The 19,097-nt window shown below is 37.0% G+C and overlaps 1 protein-coding gene across 1 annotated transcript in view; it reads right to left on the reverse strand.

Annotated features, from left to right (window-relative positions):
* Positions 1 to 19,097, reverse strand: part of ANKS1B (ankyrin repeat and sterile alpha motif domain containing 1B) — a 1,249,898-nt gene that overhangs the window by 782,995 nt on the left and 447,806 nt on the right. The gene's annotated exons all lie outside the window — the stretch shown is intronic.

Consider the following 19,097-nt stretch of genomic DNA (forward strand, 5'->3'; position numbering starts at 1 on the left):
CAAAAGCAACAATACAAATAAGGGGGGAGGAAATACTGGGGCAAAATTTTCTGTATATTATTGAAACTGTGTTGACATTAATTCAAAATAGATTGTTTTAAGTTAAAAAAAATCAATTATATTGTGCACAGGTACCCTAGAACTTAAAGTATAATAATAAAAAATCAGTTGTAACCTCCAGAATACCAAATTCAAAAATAACTTTTTAAAATATGTATGAAAAACATAAAATAAATTAAAAGGATAAACTAGAAAATATCTATTTAATACGAAGGAAGGCAGTAATGGAGGGCTAGAGGGACAATAATGACATAGGAAATATTAGAAACAAATAGCAAGATGGCAGGCATAACTCCTACCTTATCAGCAATTACATGAAATATAAGTAGATTCAACACTCCAAACAAAAGAAAGAGATGAGCAGAATGGACTCCTTTGGTTTTGTTTGTTTTTGGTTTTGCTTTTTTGGTTTCTTATAGACAGGGCCTTGCTATGTTGCCCAGGCTGGTTTCAAATTCCTGGCCTCAAGGGGTCCTTCTGCCTCACTCTGTTTGCCACAAAATGCTGAGATTACAGACAAGCCACTGCTCCAAGCTAGATAAATTTTGTTTAAAAAATGATCCACATGTTGTCCATAAAAGATACACTTAATATTCAAAGACATTAATAGGTTGAAAGTAAAAATAGGAAAAAAGATACGTCATGCAAATAACAACCAAAAGATACTTCAGTGACTATACTAATATTGAACAAACAGACTTTGAGACAAAACTTGTCATTAGAGACCAAAAAAAGACATTTTATAAAGATAAAACAGTCAATCAGGAAGACACAACAAGTATAAACATATATACACCTAAAAATAGGGCCTCCAAAACATGAATCAAAAAGTAACAGAACTGAAGGAAGAAATAGACAATTAAAAAATAATAGGTGGAGACTTCAATATCACACTTTCTATAATGAATAGAACAATTAGGCAGAACATCAACCAGCAAACAGAAGACTTAAACAACACCATAAGCCAAGTAGAACTAACAGACATCTATAGAATACTCTACCAAACAACAGCAGAATGTATGTACTTCTTAAGTACACATGAAATATCTTGCAGAATAGACCATACAATATGAGACTTGCCATAAACAAGTCTCAATACATTTTAAATGTTTTATATCATACAAGTATGTTCTCTGACCATAATAGAAAAAAATTAGAAAACAATAAAAATGAAAATTGAGAAATTCATGAATATGTGGAAATAATCAACATGCTCCTTAATTAGCTATGTGCCAAGGAAGAATTCCAAAGGGATATTAAAAGTAATTTCAAATGAATGAAAACAAAAACACAACATACCAAAGCTTATGGAATGCCGCAGTGCTTAGAGAGAAATTCACAGCTGTAAGCCTATTTTTAAAAAGACATAAATCAATTATAACCTTTAGCATTAAGAAACTAGAAATATAAATTGAAAGCAAGCAGAAAAGAGGAAAAATAAATAAGAGCAAAAATAAATGCAAGTAAAGAATAGAAAAAACAATAAAGAAATTCAAAGAAACGTAAGTTGTTCTTTGAAAAAAAATAATACAATTGACAAAATTTCAGGTAGATTGAACAAAAAAAAGAGAGAGAAGACTCAAATTACTAAAATCAGGAATGAAAGAGGAGCTATCACTACCCACTTTACAGAAATAAAAAGGTTTATAAGGAATACTACGAATAATTCTATGCCAACAAAACAGATAGGCTAGCTGAAATAAACAAAATCCTACCAAAGCTGACTCAAGAAGAAATAAAAATATCTGAGTAGACCTATAACAAGTAATAGATTGAATTTGTAATTTTAAAACTTTCCATATATTAGGGCCAGGCTCAGATGGCTTCAAATGTGAATTAAACCAAACACTTAAAGAAGACAATAAAAATCCTTCATAAATGCTTCTTTAAAAAAACAAATAAACAAAAAACACAAAAAAAGGAAACACTTTCAAATTCATTTTAGGAATCTTGTATTACACTAATATCAAAGCCATATAAACACGTCACAAGAAAAGTAGACAGTAACATCTCTTATAAATGTAGACACAACAACCTTCAACAAAATGCTGGCAAACTAAATGCAATAACATACAAAAGAATTATATACCATGACCAAGTGTCTCAGGAATACAAGGCTGGTTCAACATATGAAAAATTAGTCAATATGATATGCTATATTAACAAAATAAAGGACAAAACCCACATAATCATCTCAACAGACACAGAGAGTGCATTTGACAAAATGTAACATGCTTCTGGTCGGGCACGGTGGCTCACGTCTGTAACCCCAGCACTTTGGGATGCCAAGGTGAGTGGAATGCCTGAGGTCAGGAGCTCAAGACCAGCCTGGCCAACATGGTAAAACCCCATCTCTACTAAAAACACAAAAATTAGCCAGGCGTGGTGGCGGACGCCTGTAATACCAGCTACTCGAGAGGCTGAGGCAGGAGAATCGCTTGAACCGGTGGAGCGGAGTTGCAGTGAGCCGAGATCATGCCACTGCACTCCAGCCTGGCAAGAGAGTGAGACTCCGTCTAAAAAAAGAAAATAGAAAAAAAAAAAAAAAAAAGTAACATGCTTCCATGATAAAAGCACTCAACAAACTAGGAAGAATGAGAATTCTCTAAACCTGATAAAGGCATCTATGAAAAACCTACAGCTAAGATTCTATTTAATGGTGAAAAATTGAATATTTCCACCTAAGGTCAGAAACAAGAAATGGATGTCACTCACTATTTCCATTCAACACCATTGTACTGAAGCTTCTAGTCAGGGCAATAGATAGGGAAAACAATCATCCAGATTGGAAAGAAAGAAGTAAAACTATCTTAATTTGTGGATGACATGATCTTACATATGTAGAAAAATCCTAAAGAAGCCACAAATACTATTTGAAATAATGGACAAGTTCAGCAAGTTTGCAGATACAAGGACAATACTAAAAAAACCAATTGTATTTCTATACGGTAGTAATGGGAAATGCAAAATTAAATTTAAATAAAATTTCACTTACAATGGAATAAAAAAGATAAATTACTTAGAAATGAACTTAACAAAAAAATCTAAGATTTGTACACCAAAAATTTAAAAACATAGTTGAAATAAATTAAAGGCATAAATAAATGGTAGGACATTGTGTGGTAATGGGTTAGAAGACACAATATTTTTAAAATGTCAATAACTTCCACCAAATTGATCAACAGGTTCATCAAAATCCCTATAAAAAATCTATGGAGCTCTTTTCACAGAAATTCAAAAGCTAGTTCTAACATTTCTTTATATGGAAATATAAGGAACCCAGAATAGCCAAAAAATTCTGAAAACTTTGAACAAAGTGGGAGGAGTCACTCTTTCCAATTTCAAAGACCACTAAAAATTTAGCTACAATAATAAAGACAGAGTGGGACAGCATAAGAATAGTCATATAGATCAATAGAAAAAACAGTTTTTTCAACAAATGGTGCTGGGATAACTGGATATTTATCCACATGCAAAAGAATGAAGTTGAATACCTACCTCATATAATGTACAAAAATGAACTCAAAGCCGGGCGCGGTGGCTCACGCCTGTAATCCCAGCACTTTGGGAGGCCGAGGCGGGCAGATCACAAGGGCAGGAGATCGAGACCATCCTGACTAACACGGTGAAACCCCGTCTCTATAAAATTACAAAAAATTAGCCAGGCGTGGTGGCGGGCGCCTGTAGTCCCAGCTACTTTTGAGGCTGAGGCAGGAGAATGGCATGAACCCAGGAGGCGGATCTTGCAGTGAGCCGAGATCTCGCCACTGCACTCCAGTCTGGGCGACAAGTGAGACTCCGTCTCAAAAAAAAAAAAAAAAAAAAAAAAACAACAAAAAAATGAACTCAAAATGAATCAAACACCTACATGAAAGAGTAAACTCTACAAAACTCTTAGGGAAGAAGTACAGATAAATCTTCATAACCCTGGATGGGGTAATGGTTTCTTAGATATAACACCAAAATAACAAGTAACAAAAGAAATAAATAGATGAACTGAATTTTGTCAAAATCTAAAACTTTTATGCTTCAAAGGACATGAAGAAAGTAAAAAGACATTCATGGACTAGGAGAACGTATTTAAAAATCATATATTTGATACGGGACTTATATTCAGACCATATGAAGAACTCATAACAATAAAAAGACAAATTATCCAATTTAAAAATGGGCAAAGGAATAAATATTTCTCTAAAGAAGATCTACAAATGGTCAATAAGCACATAAAAATACTAAACATCATTAGCCATTAGAGAAATGCAAATCAAAACCACAATGAGAAGCCACTTCTCACCACTAAGATGATTAAAATAAAAAAGACTAACAATAGCAAATGTTGGCAAGGATATGGAAAAATTGGAACCTTCATACATTGCTGGTGGGATTGTAAAATAGTGTAACCACTTTGGAAAATAGTTTGGCAGTTCCTTAAACTGTTAAATATAGAGTTATCATAGGATTTCAATATTCTACCCCAGTTATATATAACAAAGAAATTTGAAAACAAATGTTCATACAAAAACTTGCACATGAATGCTCATAGCAGCATCGCACATAATAGTCAAAAGGGGTAAACAACCCAAATGCCTACCAATTGATGAATAGAGAAACATAGAATTGAATATTATTTTGTAATAAAAAGGAATGAAGTACTGATATGTTTTACAATATGGATAAACTTTGAAAATATTTGCTATGATACATTCTACAACATATATAAACTTTAAAAACATTATGCTAAGTGAAAAAAGACAGAAAAGGCCACATATTATATGATTTCATTTATATGGCATGTACGGAAAAGGCAAATTGATAAAAGTGTATACCAACTTAGTGGTAGAAAAAAGGAAGGCCAATATGGGACACCGAAGCTAGTAAGACATGAGTACAATTAAATTATCAGTCTAGTAACACATGAGAAATGCCTGTGGCAACAGCAAGACCAAGATAAATGACATAAGAAGACAAATAAAATTGCAACTTCACTGGGAATAAGATTTGGTAGTTGAATTGGAAGATGCTGCCACTATGTTTCACAAAATATATAGAGAGAAATATATATAAACACATAGATATATGAACCCCTGTGAAATTCTGTGTTGTAAGAGAAAGGAAAAGAGTAAAATTCTTTTAAAAATCTGCCTTGTGTTTGGATTATGCCACCGCATGTTAATATCTGAATAAGTCTGGGTAATATGTTAATGAGCATACAGTTTGTTGGCATGAACAAATATTGAAATCAATAAATTACACCAGTTACCAAGTATTTCAATTCTCACTCCTGATTCTGATATCAGTGGCAGTCAATGCAGTAGGTTTTTAAAATTCCAATCTGCCTTAGGTGTTCAGATGCATTTTCTGAAGCAGGTTTGCAGTCTGACAGTCCCTACCCACACCCTGGTTCCTATGCTTTATTATGTGCAATAAGTCACTGAAACTGCGAGATTTCTTCATGTAAAAAATCAGAATGATAATATGTTTCTCAAAAGTTTGTTTTGAGAATGAAAAAAAATGTCCTGTGTAAGAGATCTAATACTACTTCTAGAGCACAGTATGAGCTTTCTTTGAGGACAGCTTCATTGCCACTGCCTATGAGCTGAACTAAGCATTTCATGACAAGAGACCCTGGAATATAAGGAGTCTACAAACACCTACATTATTTAGTCATTCAGGCTGGGAGAATAAGTGACAAGAGCAATTGTTCCCAACATTAGCTGTGCATGTGGAACATCTGTGAAGCTTTTTAAATGCATATAGGTCTGAGACTCACCTCCCAACAACCCTCCAGCACCTGGTCCCAAGCTGATAACCTTTCTCCTGTATAAAGTCTTATACAGTTTTCACAAATACTATATATAAAACCCTCAGTGTTTTCCTCTTTGGGCTAAAAATGCCTGCTATTTTAACTCTTCTGCTGCAAAACACTGTCTAATTATTGGATTATTCTTAAAACTCACCTTTGAGCCCTGGCTACATTATCTGACTGTCTCTTTGGTTATGTGGCTTCATTTATCATTGGTTGAACTTACTGGAAGTGAAAAGGAAGGTTGCCGTAATTGATAGAGCTATTGATACAATTCTAATTTACTATTAATTGCACAGGACATTTTAATTATATGATCCGTTCTTCATGAGACAACAAAAGCCAAGGCATTCTAGATACCCAGGAGGGAGCTCTATTTCTATGTCTGAAAATGAAATTAGACTTCTTGCTTTTATTTTTCCCTTCCCAAATGACATTTATATAACACATTTAAGTTCTGATGGAGTATGGCAAATGTATTTAACATTCGACCAATATTTACAGAGCACTTTATTTCATAAGGGATGAAAGCAAGCCCAGAATTTTTCCTGTCTTTTAACTCTTGAAATTGTCCCCTAAGAATATAAACAATCTAAAAGGTGAAGCAAAACATAGAAAATATCCCTTTGAATGATTCATAATAACCTAATTTAAGCCTCCCTCTCCCCATGAGAGAGGCTTAAACCCTCAGTGGGCTTTGTTTGTTTAGGTCACAGCACTATTGGGAGACAAAGGGGTTACTGGGCTGCTGAAGTGTTTGCTGTTGATGACAGAACTAAACTTAAGGCACGTATTCTTTGCTTGGCTAGAATTTGATTAGCTTCATCATACTTTTGCTCTAGGGAGAAAGAATGGTATCGAAGAAATAAAAGAACTAAAGGAAGCCCTTCCATTTCAATTACTGTAGTGAATTTATCATCATAAGATCAACAAACCACCATTTCCATGTACCTTTTGCGATATATATATCTCTCTCTTACAATATAAATTATATATATATTATCTTACAATATAAATTATATATATATTATCTTACAATATAAATTATGTGTGTGTGTGTGTGTGTGTGTGTGTGTGTGTATATAAAATCATTGCATCAGGGCTTCTTTATTGCTTTTCTTTTTTCTCAATGACATTGAGACTTTACCTGTATCCAATAACATTTGCCTTCCCTTCTATCCTCTTGCATGTTTTCATCTCACAGTGTCACATTGGTTCGCTATACCCAAAGATGGAATATTCTCCTCCTTTGGAGAAGAACCCCAAATTAGGCCAAAGGAATACTGAAAAATGCATGGACTTTGTAGTCAGAACCTGGGAAAAAAAAATCCTAACTCTGTCAGATGAAATGGTCAAAGTTGAGTTGAATGTAAGGATTAAAATAGATGATTAATAAAATGCATCTGTAGACAGCTGGCACATAATGCCACTCAATAAATGACCATTTATAATTAATTCACTTATTCTACCTGCCTGGAGAAGTGACATCTAAGAGAAATAGACAATAGAAATAAAGTACAAATCTATCAAATAAGACAAAGTCAGTTAATTAGTAAGCATTCTTGAATATCTAATATATATAAGCAAGGACTAACTAGAGAAAGACATACTTTTCAAGAATTTATAAACTGGCTTACCATTCTAAAACATTTTCCATACAAATTATGCTGCATCAGATAAATTAGTAAAACTCCATTAAAACCTTAACCTATTTGTACTCTATGTTCTAGAAATCCTAACCACATCCAAAACCATACCACAAGTTTCCAGGGACATATTTCACATATCTGCTGCTCTCAATAGGGGGATCAATAATTCTTCCCTACTGGGCTATAGAGTGAAGAAAATGGGATCTCTGCCAAGTACAGGCAATCAATTCATGCTGGTGCCCACTGCAGAATTTAGGAGCTCCATGAAACCAGGAATAAGGGAAGGCTAGACCAGGTTCTGAAAACTGAACGTTAAGGGTTCTACTTTACACATGATAAATACATACAGCAAAGTGAAAGAAATCAGATGGAGTCTGGTCAGTTCTAATGGAAGGGAAAATATTTAACTGTAACAAGACTGTGAGATGGTCTAGTTCTAGTAAGGGGAAAGGTGTTCAGTAAGGTTGGAGAAGTAGGCATTGATTAGCTCCAGGGTAGATGCAGTGTAGCAGATTAGGATAAACTCCAACAAAAAGGAGAACTGATTATTTTAGCAAGAGGGAACAAGACATCTCTGACATGGGTGGGAAAGGATGAATAAGCAAGAGGATGAGTGTCTGGATTAGGCTGAGATCCCTACAGCAGTGGGATGCTGGGTAGACTCTAGGGGGAAATCTGTGGTAAAATTCCCAATAAGTGTGGCCTTGGGGAGAAAAAGAAAGGGGAATTCCAAGAACAAAGAACTTGGGTTTTGGAGTTAGACTGGGGTTTGCATCTGAGTTTTCCCCCTTACTTTCTAGATCTTAGACTTCAAGCAAGTCATCTAACAGTAAATATTTTCTTAATCACACAACTTTGTACAATAATGCCTACATCAAAAGACTCTTGTGAGGATTAGGAGATAACGTAGGAGATGCCTGGTATTGTTCAGACATACTTTCTTTTTATTTTATTTTGGTAAAAATTACAAATTCTTACCATAAGAAGTTTATCTTTCTGACCAGGAGAGATTATCCAACCCGTATTTCATAAAAAAGAAACAGGAGGAATATAGGAACTTGAACACCCAGGGATGTTATGAGGCACCAGACCTAGAAAGAAGTTGGAGGCTGAAATTTTAGCCCCAACTATAAAGCAAAGCAATAGTGTTGTCTGGGAGCTGAATCCACCCAAAGTGAGGTGCCCTTTTCTAATTCATTCAAAGGTTTTATATGGGACAATGGGTGATCCTGAAAGTGTCTCCCTAGGAGGTAGAATACAAACTACTTAACTGAGTCTTTCATGTTCAACATATGTAACTTTTCAGTCTTAAATGTTTTCTGAATTGAACTGAGCATTATTGGGTAAGTGAAATATTCCCAAGTCCTATGTTCATAACCAATCTGTTGGGAATACATTGTTCAAATATTCTAAAACATCAAATACGTTTTATTTTCCTTTTCACATTGTAACTCCAGAATTATATTCCAAAGGTAGAAGAGGTTATGCTAGATTTATTACAGAAGATATTTTCATGCAAAATCAAGGAATTGCAGACTACAAAACTGTTGGTAGAAGATTTCGTTTGTTTTTGAGGAACAAATTTATGCCCTTCACTGATGCTGTCCTGTATGGCAATGAACTAAATAAAAATTGTAGTTGATTGACAGTAAATATAAACCTGCAACAGCAACAAAATTTGTGTTAATTATCAAAAATATCAGACCAGTTGTGCTGCCCATTACAGAGCAATACTGAATTTTCTGTTAAGAAAATTGTTCCATCTTTCCCTAATTTTATTTTGCCTTCCAAAAGGTAAGCCTGAAATATATAATAGCATATTGTTAGAATTCGTTCTACTGACTTCCACTAAATGACTTCCAAAAATTTTGCTACAGCTTGCTAATTAAAGAGAGCAGTATCTCCTTGCATGGAATATCAGTTTCAAATTTCTTTGCCTGATCCTGGGTGGTTCTCTACCAAACGGCCCTTTCCTTTTCCTGTTAACTCTTTTGCTTTCTAATCCTCAACAGTTTAGCACATTAGGTGCTCAGTAAGTATCTGTGGAAAGAAAGAAGGAAGAAGTAGAGGGATGGGCAGGATTACGAATGTTTTTTTACAAACGATAGAAATCCCCCCACCACCATTCTACAAAATACCTTTTGCATCTGACAAATATATGTAACATTATTATTAATAATATATTATTTCAGATACGAACTTCTTTAAAAATGTAAATCTTCTTGGAGAATCAACATTTAGTAATGTAATTTACTCATCCATGCCATCCTAAGAAGAAATTTTGAACCCAGAACAGAGAGGGTAGTAGAAATTTGAAAAAGAAAAACAATAAGAAAAGGTAAACTCTAGAAAAGATAGTGCTCTTTGCCTTTGTTTTTGCTCAATATATTCATTCCTTTGGTGAACCGTTAAAAAATTATTAGCTCCTATACATCTTAGAGATACAGACATTCAATCATTGGAAGTTGCAAAGATCATCATTCCACAAATATTACTGGGTTCCTGCTATATGCCAGGTGCATAAGTGTAGGGAGCAAGATTGCCTACCCAGAATTGTGCAACCACAATAGATAATTACAACTATGATTAATGCAATAATGGAGAACTGCCATGGGGACATAACATATAACAAAAAGGCATACTAATGGGGAACTGGAGGTGAGGGTGAAGGTTAGGGAAGTTCATTACTGACTAGCAATTTACCTATATCTTTTTTCCAAAATGATCTTCAAACTAGAAATACAAGATCAGTTAACATAAAGAAGAAACCGAAACTCCAGATAGGTCATACAATAGTTAGAGGGCATCAACCCGTGTGGACAAAGTCAAGTCTCCAGCCCAGGTATACTATACCTCAGGGCACTAAAAGAACATACATATTGATTACTGTAAATAACTTCTGTAATTCTTTAGAAATCACAGTGAGTGTGATGGCAGAAGACTGGAGATGGGTAAATCTTTAATCCAATTTTCAAAATAGAAGTTGAGGCAAAAGACTAGGAAGTTTAAGATCAGCCCCTGCCAAAATTCTTAGAGTTAAGCAGATGGTTTTTGAAGTCTTAGTAAATAAACTGGTATTCATGAAAACCAACAGAATTTGCTAAATTAAGTTATGCTAAGATGAATTTATTTTATTCTTCCTCATTCTCTTTCTTCCTTCTTCTCTCCCTCACTCTTTTCTTTCTATCTTTCATAATTTCTGTTATTCAACAACTGCTTGTCCAACACTTCCAGGAATGCTTTACATAGAATGCTTGACAAGCAAGCTGTTAACCAAACCAGTGGTTTGCTTAGTGATAGCAATTAGATATTGCTTAGTAATAGCAATTAGATACAACTAATTTACTTAAGGAACATGCGTTCTATAGTCAATGCATTAACTAACCTAGTTGAGTGAATGTAAGATAAAGAAGATCTTGTTAGCCCAATATTTTGTAAACCTCCGCCACTCTGCAGACCCTGGTCAGAGTGGAAAATTCCACTGGGCTTGGACCATGAAAAACATCCTGCTGGATAAGTCCCAGGCCTAACCGCCTGACTGCAGAAAATTCCTCCCTTTTCGGTGGCTAACCTCACTGTCCACCCCATTTCACAACAAGCCCAGATCCCTCCCGCTCGGACCTATAATTACCCCAATATGTAAGTGGCAGTGGGCTCCAGCGTTAGCTGGTATCCCCTTCTGCAGGTCTTTGTCCAGCAACCCTGTGTCTTTGTTGAGCCAGCAACTATTTCTCTCTCTCTCTTTTACCCTCGCCTTCCCTTCGAAGCCTATAAGATCCCTAGCGGTTTCATGGTGCTCTCTATCTATTGAATTTCCTGTGTAACATTTCTATCAGTGTCTTGATAAAGTCCTAAGAATCACAGACATGTTTACATAAAGCATAGAAACATAACTAGCACTCTGTCAAAATCATCAGGGCTACTTGCTCAAAATTCAAATTCCTACCTATCCCACAGATATACTTAGTCAAAATTTCCAGCCAAGCGGGATGGCTCAGGTCTGTAATCCCAACACTTTGGGAGGCTGAAGCGGGCAGATCAGTTGAGGTCAGGAGTTCAAAACCAGCTTGGCCATCATGGTGAAACCCCGTCTCTACTAAAAATACACAAATTAGCCAGGCATGGTGGCTGGTGCCTGTAATCCCAGGTACTCGGGAGACTGAGGTAGAAGAATCACTTGAACCCGGGAGATGGAGGTTGCAGTGAGCTGTGATTGGGCCATTGCATTCCAGCCTGAGTGACAGAGTGAAACTCCGTCTCAAGAAAAAAAAAAAAATTGAAGTCTGAAGTTGTGTAGAAATTTTTATTTTAAACAATCACTGCAGTTAATTATTTTGCACACTTAGGTCTAAGAAACCTCACTGAAATGTTTAAGACACATTACCTACCCACAATCACTAACCCCATATGTATAAGGGGCCTAATGAAAATACAGCAACAACTATAAAGCTTCTGTAGATAAATGCTAAAAGATCTCAAAGATTTGAGGGATCCTCCTTATCCTGCAATCCCTTTTGGTCTTGCTGCTTATCCTTGATTATCTTCCTCTGCTGCATTCTTTTGTTTGATCATTAATTTAAGTGCTATCCTCTAACTTGTTTTTAATTTGGATGACCCCTCTGTCCTAAGGATGTGTTTTGGTAAAACACTGGCATCCTACTTCCAGCTCTACTTAGACTCCATAATACTCTACACAATCCCTGACCTCTATGTCCCAGCCTCCTGGGAGCACCTAACAACAAATATGGAATCAAGAAATTGTGATACCACTTTCAGTGGTGTAAACAAAACACCTAAAACACAAAGTCTCTGATGCATTCTCTAATTTTATTTCTCACCATTTCTACACCCACCTCTATCATCGATTCCAGCCACATAAAATAATTTTCAGTTCCTCAAATGCATCATCGTACTCAGCAATATCATACCATACAATAAATCTTTTCCGAAAACTACAAGTCCCGTCCCCACACCTCCATCTAATTTCTATCTATGTCTCTTTAGTGCTGTCTCCATCAAAGCACTTTTCACATTGAACTATGGAACTATGATCTCCACTAAAAGGTAAGCTGCTTTATGGCAGGAACCATAACCTAACAGAGTGTCAGATTCTTAGGATATGTTTACTATGAGTAGGAAGGGAGGGGAGGGGAGGGGAGGGGAGGGGAATGGAGGGGAGGGGAGGGGAGGGGACAGGAAGGATGGGAGTGTCTGGGAGGTGCAGAAAAGACTTCAGAAAAGAGATGACATTTGAGCTATGTCTTAGAATGGTAGAGAAACTAAAGTGAGAAGGCAGACATTTCTCTTTACCACAATGGTCAATAACCTTTTCTGAGACACAAAATTCTCTGGCATGAATTAGTGTAACAGTTCCCTACTAGGTGTCACTATATCCAATATTTACTGTCTCCTAGCCATTTTCCACAGTTCAGCCTAGTGTTCTTACTAAAATGAAAATCTGAGTATATCCTGACTCTTAATGTAGGTTGCAAGATTGTTTATAATCTGGCTCCTACTTGCCTCTCCAGATGTAAGGGCCACCTCCCCCACGACATACACACATCTGAAACACTGTTCCAATCATATATGTACAGTTCCTGGCATGTGCCAAACTTGTCCTTTTACCCCGGGCCTGTGCACCAAGAACAATCTTGTGTTAATTTGTGCCTGGATGACCCCTAGTGCTCCTTTAGGGCTCAGTTTCTACATCAGTTCCTGTAGGACTCAGTTTTTATATCATTTCCTTGTGGATGACTAGGTCAAATCACCTATCATATACTCTTACAGAATCCTACACTGATCACAATTATAATGAAATGATTGTGAAATACTTGTCTTCCAAAAAAGATTATGAGTTCCAAGAAAACAGGCAGTTGGTCTTTTTCTTTATAGTCTCCTCCATGTCTATCATGGTGTCTGGCACAAAGAAAATGTTCAATAAATATTTGTTGGCTTAATGACCAAATTGAAGTAAATGAACAGACAAATGTTTTTTATTTCCAATTAGATTTTAAGCAAATGAGGGCAAGTTTCATGTCTGTCTTATTCATCATTGTATTCCCACTGTCTAGTACAGTGTCTGGCACATAAAACTCTCACTAAATAGTTGTAAAATAATGAAAAAATGACGGAGCAAATGAACATGGCATCCTGCCACATTGCATTACTATGATAAACACATTTTATCTTTCTAAAGTTATATTATGGCTGGGAATTAAATTATAAAACAATGATTGAATATCAAAAATCATAAACAATAACATGGTTGTCCCTCAGTATCCAAGGGGGATTGATTCCAAGACACCACTCCCCCAGTCCCACAAACACCAAAATTCACAAATGTGCAAGTCCCTTATAGAAAATGGTGTTGTATTTACATATAACCTAGGAACATGCTCCCATATTCTTTAAATCATCTCTAGATTGTCTATAATAACTAATACAATGTAAATGCTATGTAACTAGTTGTTATACTATATTGTCTAGGGAATAATTACAAGAAAAAAAGTCTGTATATGCTCAAGAAAGACACAACCATCTATCTTTTTCTAAATGTTTTCCATCCATGGTTGATTGAATCCATGAATGCAGAATCCACAGACACAGAGAGCTGACTTTATATCACAAAAAAGCTTCAACAGCTGTAAACATTTGTCATAATTTAAACTTATAAAAAATAGGCTCTATATCCAATAAAACATGCATACACATATTTTTCACAATAGTTGGAGCTTCAGTGTAAAATAAAGCCTCCATAGGCCACATAAATTTTTGCTAGGTAAACCAAGTATACTAGGTATAGAAATATTCAACAAAAACTTAGCAAGCCTTTCTAGAATTTAGAAATTCTTTTAAGGAAAATTAGGATAGCCCTCATCATTAAACCAGGTTGGGGTTTATTAATATTTTCCTTAAATGAAAGCTGATATTATTCAATGCAGTAACCAAATATCTGAAGATCTCATTTAAGGTCCTTCTATGAGAGGATTTCGAAGACTGGAATCATCATTATCTAATACTGTTGCTTTGGATGCTTTTTTCCTATGCTCTTTGACTTTATTTGTAGTAGACTAAGAGTATTAGATCAAGGGCCAGATGGTAAATATCTTAGGCTTTGCTGGCCATATGCTCTCGTTTCTACTACTCAACTCTACTGATACAGCATGAAAGCAGTCATAGACAATATATAACAGAATTAATGTGGTTGTATTCCAATAAAACTTTACTTACACAAACAAGCAGCAGTAGTTTGTTCTGTAGGCCAGTTTGCAGATTACTCTTAAGTAAACAATTGCTGTTTTAACTGCCTAGCATTCATTTACAGTTCATTTGCTAAAGGCACCTTGATTTTTATTTGCAGGATCATCTCTCCTCCACTCCAAACCCATGTAATTGGACTGGAGTTGACCCCAGGCCTATAGGGCCAGAATTAGTCAGGTGGCCCAAGACTGTCCAATTAGAATATCTTTACCTTAGCTTCGGTGATTGGTTCAAGGTTGAACAAATGAACCACGATGGTCTACTGTGTCTCAATCCTGGGACTTTTTGGACAATTGAGAAACATTTTTATGGTGGGATTATAATGTAAGCCTTCAGATACTAGTAGAAACCATGTAGAGAAAATGTGCCTGTGGGTGATGCCAACACAGAAGAAAGCAAAGCCCAGATAAGAAGAGAAAGAGAGAGACCAAATCCAGAGGACCTCATCTGAGCAACTCAACCTAGTTGTGCCTAAAGACACATCTCAGCCTACACCAGCTACAACCAAAAGAGATCCAAATTCAACTGCATGGATAACATCAAGAAAAGTCTTAAAGGAGAAAAGTAACCCAATTGAGAAGCCTGAGATACTGTGGAAGGTACAGTTATATATTTCTGAGCCAGAGCAGAAGAGTGAGAGGAATAAGGAAGGATAGATAGCCATGGAATGGATATGAGTTGGGGATTTTTTAAACCATGAAATGCTAAAACAGTCTTTCCCTCCCACGTTAGTATCTAAAGAGTCTGTAATTACAGAACCTACAAATTGCTCCACAAACTGGGGGGTAAAGTTGGAAGATGGAAAGGAGAGTCATTAGCTAAATCATCCTGAATAAGAAGATAATATATAAAATCTCCCAAAGGAGTATTTGCCTGTAATCTATTAAAGCCTTAAAATTAAGGGATAGGGTCCCCATTTAAACAGAGCTTGCTGTTTTCCACTGCACTAACCCTAACCCATGAAGAAAGGAAGCTCAGAACTTTATAAAAAGAGGGAAGCATCTCAGGTCACTTTGGTCCAAGATTGGAATTTTTTTTTGTTACCTTTTATTTGAGGTTGAGGGGTACATGTGCAGTTTTGTTATATAATTTGTGTGTCACAGGGGTTTGGAGTGCGAATTATTTTGTCACCGAGATAGTGAGCTTAGGATCCAATTGGTAGTTTTTCAGTTCCCACCCTCCTCCTATACTGCATCGTCAAGTATGACCCAGTATCTGTTGTTCCCTTATTTGTGTCCATGTATACTCAATGTTTAGCATCCACATATAAGTAAGAACATGCAGTAAGTGGTTTTCTGTTCCTGTGTTAGTTTGCATAGGATAATGGGCTCCAGCTCCATCCACGTTGCTGCAAAAGACATGATCTCACCACATTTTCTTTATCCAGTCTACCATTGACAGGCATTTACATTGGTTCCATGTCTTTGCTATTGTGAATAGTGCTGCAGTGAATATACACATGCATAGATCTTTATGGTAGAACAATTTATATTCCTTTGACTATATACTCAATAATGGAATTACTGTGTCAAATGGTAGCTCCATTTTAAGTTCTTGGAGAAATTGCCCAACTACCTTCCACAATGGTTGAACTAATTTACATTCCCACAAGCAGTGTACAAGCATTCTCTGTTCTCTGGAACCTTGCCAGCATCTGTTATTTTTTGACTTCTTAATAATAGTCATTTGGACAGTGTGAGATCATTGTGGTGTCTCATTGTGGTTTTGATTTGCGTTTTCTCTAATGATTAGTGATGCTGAGCATTCTTTCACATGCTTGTTGGTTGCGTGTATGCCTTTTGAAAAGTGTCTGTCCATGTCCTTTACTCATTTTTAAATGTAGCTGTTTGGTTTTTGCTTGTTAATTTTTTCAAGTTCCTTGTAGATTCTGTATATTAGACCTTTGTCAGATGCCTACTTTACAAATATTTTCTCCCATTCTGTAGGTAGTCTATTTACTCTTTTGATAGTTTATTTTGCTGTACAGAAGCTTTTTCATTTAATTAGGTCCCATTTGTCAACTTTTGTTTTTGTTGTAATTGCGTTTGGCATCTTCATCATGAAATCTTTGCCAGGGCCTATGTCCAGAATGGTATTTCCTAGGTTAACTTCTAGGGTTTTATAGTTTGAGGTTTTACATGTACGTCTTTAATCCATCTTGAATTGACTTTTGTATATGGTGTAAGGAAGGAGTCTGGTTTCAATGTTACACATATGGATTTCAGTTTTCTTGAATTTGTTGAGAATTGTTTTCTGGCCAATTGTGTGGTTGCTTTTAGAATATGTGCCATGTGCAGATCAGAAGAATGTATATTAAGTTGTTTAGGAGTGGAGAGTTCTGTAGATGTACATTAAGTCCATTTAGTCGTGTCAAGTTTAGGTCCCAAATACCTTTATTAGTTTTCTGTGTCAATGATATAACACTGTGAGTGAGATGTTGAACTCTCTCAACTCACTTTTGTAGGTGACCTGTCCCTTTTCTCCAGCTGCCTTTAACAATTTTTCTTTTATTCAACCTTGGAGAATCTGATAACTATGTGTCTTGGGGATGGTTGTCTTATATAGTATCTCACAGGGTTTCTCTGCATTTCCTGAAGTTGAAGGTTGGTCTCTCTAGTGATGTTGGAAAAATTTTCCTGAATGATATCCTCAAATACATTTTCCAAGTTTCTTGCTTTCTCTCCTTCTCTTTCAGGGATGCCAATGGGTCACAGATTTGGTCTCCCATATTTCTTGAAGGTCTTGTTCATTCTTTTTTATTCTTTTTTCTTTATTTTTGTTTGACTTAGTTAATTCAGAGTACCAGTATTTGAGCTCTGAGAGTCTTTCCTCAGTGTGATCTATTGTGTTATTAATTCTTGAAATTATATTATGAAACTCCTGTAGTGAGTTCTTCACCTCTGTCAGATGAGTGTGACTCCTTAAAATGGCCATCTCCTCTTTCAGCTCCTGTATTATTTTATTGTATTTCTTAGATTCCTTGGACTAGGTTTTGACTTTCTCCTGAATCTTGATGATTTTTGCTCCTACTCATATTCTGAATTCTATGTCTGTCATTTTGCCATTTCAACCTGGTTAACAACCATTGCTAGAGAACTAGTGTGGTCATCCTGAATACAAAGACAATCTGGCTTTTCAAGTTGCCAGAGTTCTTGCACTGATTTTATTATCTAGGCAGGCTAATGTTCCTTTAATCTTTGAAGAAGCTGTCCTTTAGATGAGGTTTTTTGCTTTTATCTCTCTGACGCCCTTGAAGGTTTATAGTATAAGGTGGGTTCAGTCAACTGGCTTTGTTTCTGGAAGACTTTAGGGGACCAAGGCTCAGCTCAGCACTTCTGGGCTGTGTGCTCTAACTCTTATGGGCTTTTACCATGCCCCCAGCTTTGTTCTCTGACCCCTTGCAGTTAAGAATCTGCTGTGGTGGAAGGGCTGAGGTATTCTCAGACTGTTAGCCACAACGCTACAATGGAGAGTGTAAGCCCAAGTGCTTCATCAGGGCAATGGCAGAGATCTGTGCTCACTCATTCATGCCAGCAGTGCAGTGGGGATGCACACACGTTGGCTTGGGGAAGCATCCATGTGATGGGGTCAGTGGGAGTGGAGTGGCAGTATTCCTATGCATGCTCACACTGGTGGCAGTGGCAGTGGGGCAGGGGCAAGGCATTGGCAGAGATGAGGCTGTCAGAGTCCATGTGCACATCCACACAGTAGCAGCGCAGCAGGGTGTCTGTGCATCAGCGAGAGCAGGATAGCATGGTGTGCTCACACTGGCAGCAGTGGGGTGGCGGGGTACACACACGCATGCCAGCATGGGATGGGAGGCAAGGTCTACTCGCACATGTGCCAGCAAAGCAATGTGTGTTTGTCGGGGGAGGGGGGTGGTCCATGTGTGAGTAAGTGCCAGAAAAGCAGCAGCAGGGAGGCTATAGTGGGTGAGGTTGTAGGTGGGTTGGTGTGTGTCAACAAGAGCTGGTCTGCTGGAGCTCTCCAGTAGTCATGCACAGACTGCCAGTGAAAGAGCTGTGATGAGATCCTTCAGGAAGCACCTTGGTTGGGCTTGCCAGGCTGCACTGTGAGTGTTGTGGCCAGGCTGGAGCCACAGGAGAGGCCAGCAGACAGAGGGGCACTCAGATTGGACTGGACCCATCACATGGGCAAGACCACCCTGCTCTATCCAGGTCTAACAGTTGCCCAAAAGCTAAAGCCTCCCGGAGGAGCATGGCAAACCTTGGAGTACAGGTATCCCCGGCCATGCTCCACTTCAGCCATTCCCATGCCAAACCTTCTGCCCCTTCAACCTATCTAGGCAGCTCTCCCTGCCAGCT

Source organism: Papio anubis, chromosome 9 (genome assembly GCF_008728515.1).
Source record: "Papio anubis isolate 15944 chromosome 9, Panubis1.0, whole genome shotgun sequence".
Classification (NCBI taxonomy): Eukaryota; Metazoa; Chordata; class Mammalia; order Primates; family Cercopithecidae; genus Papio; species Papio anubis.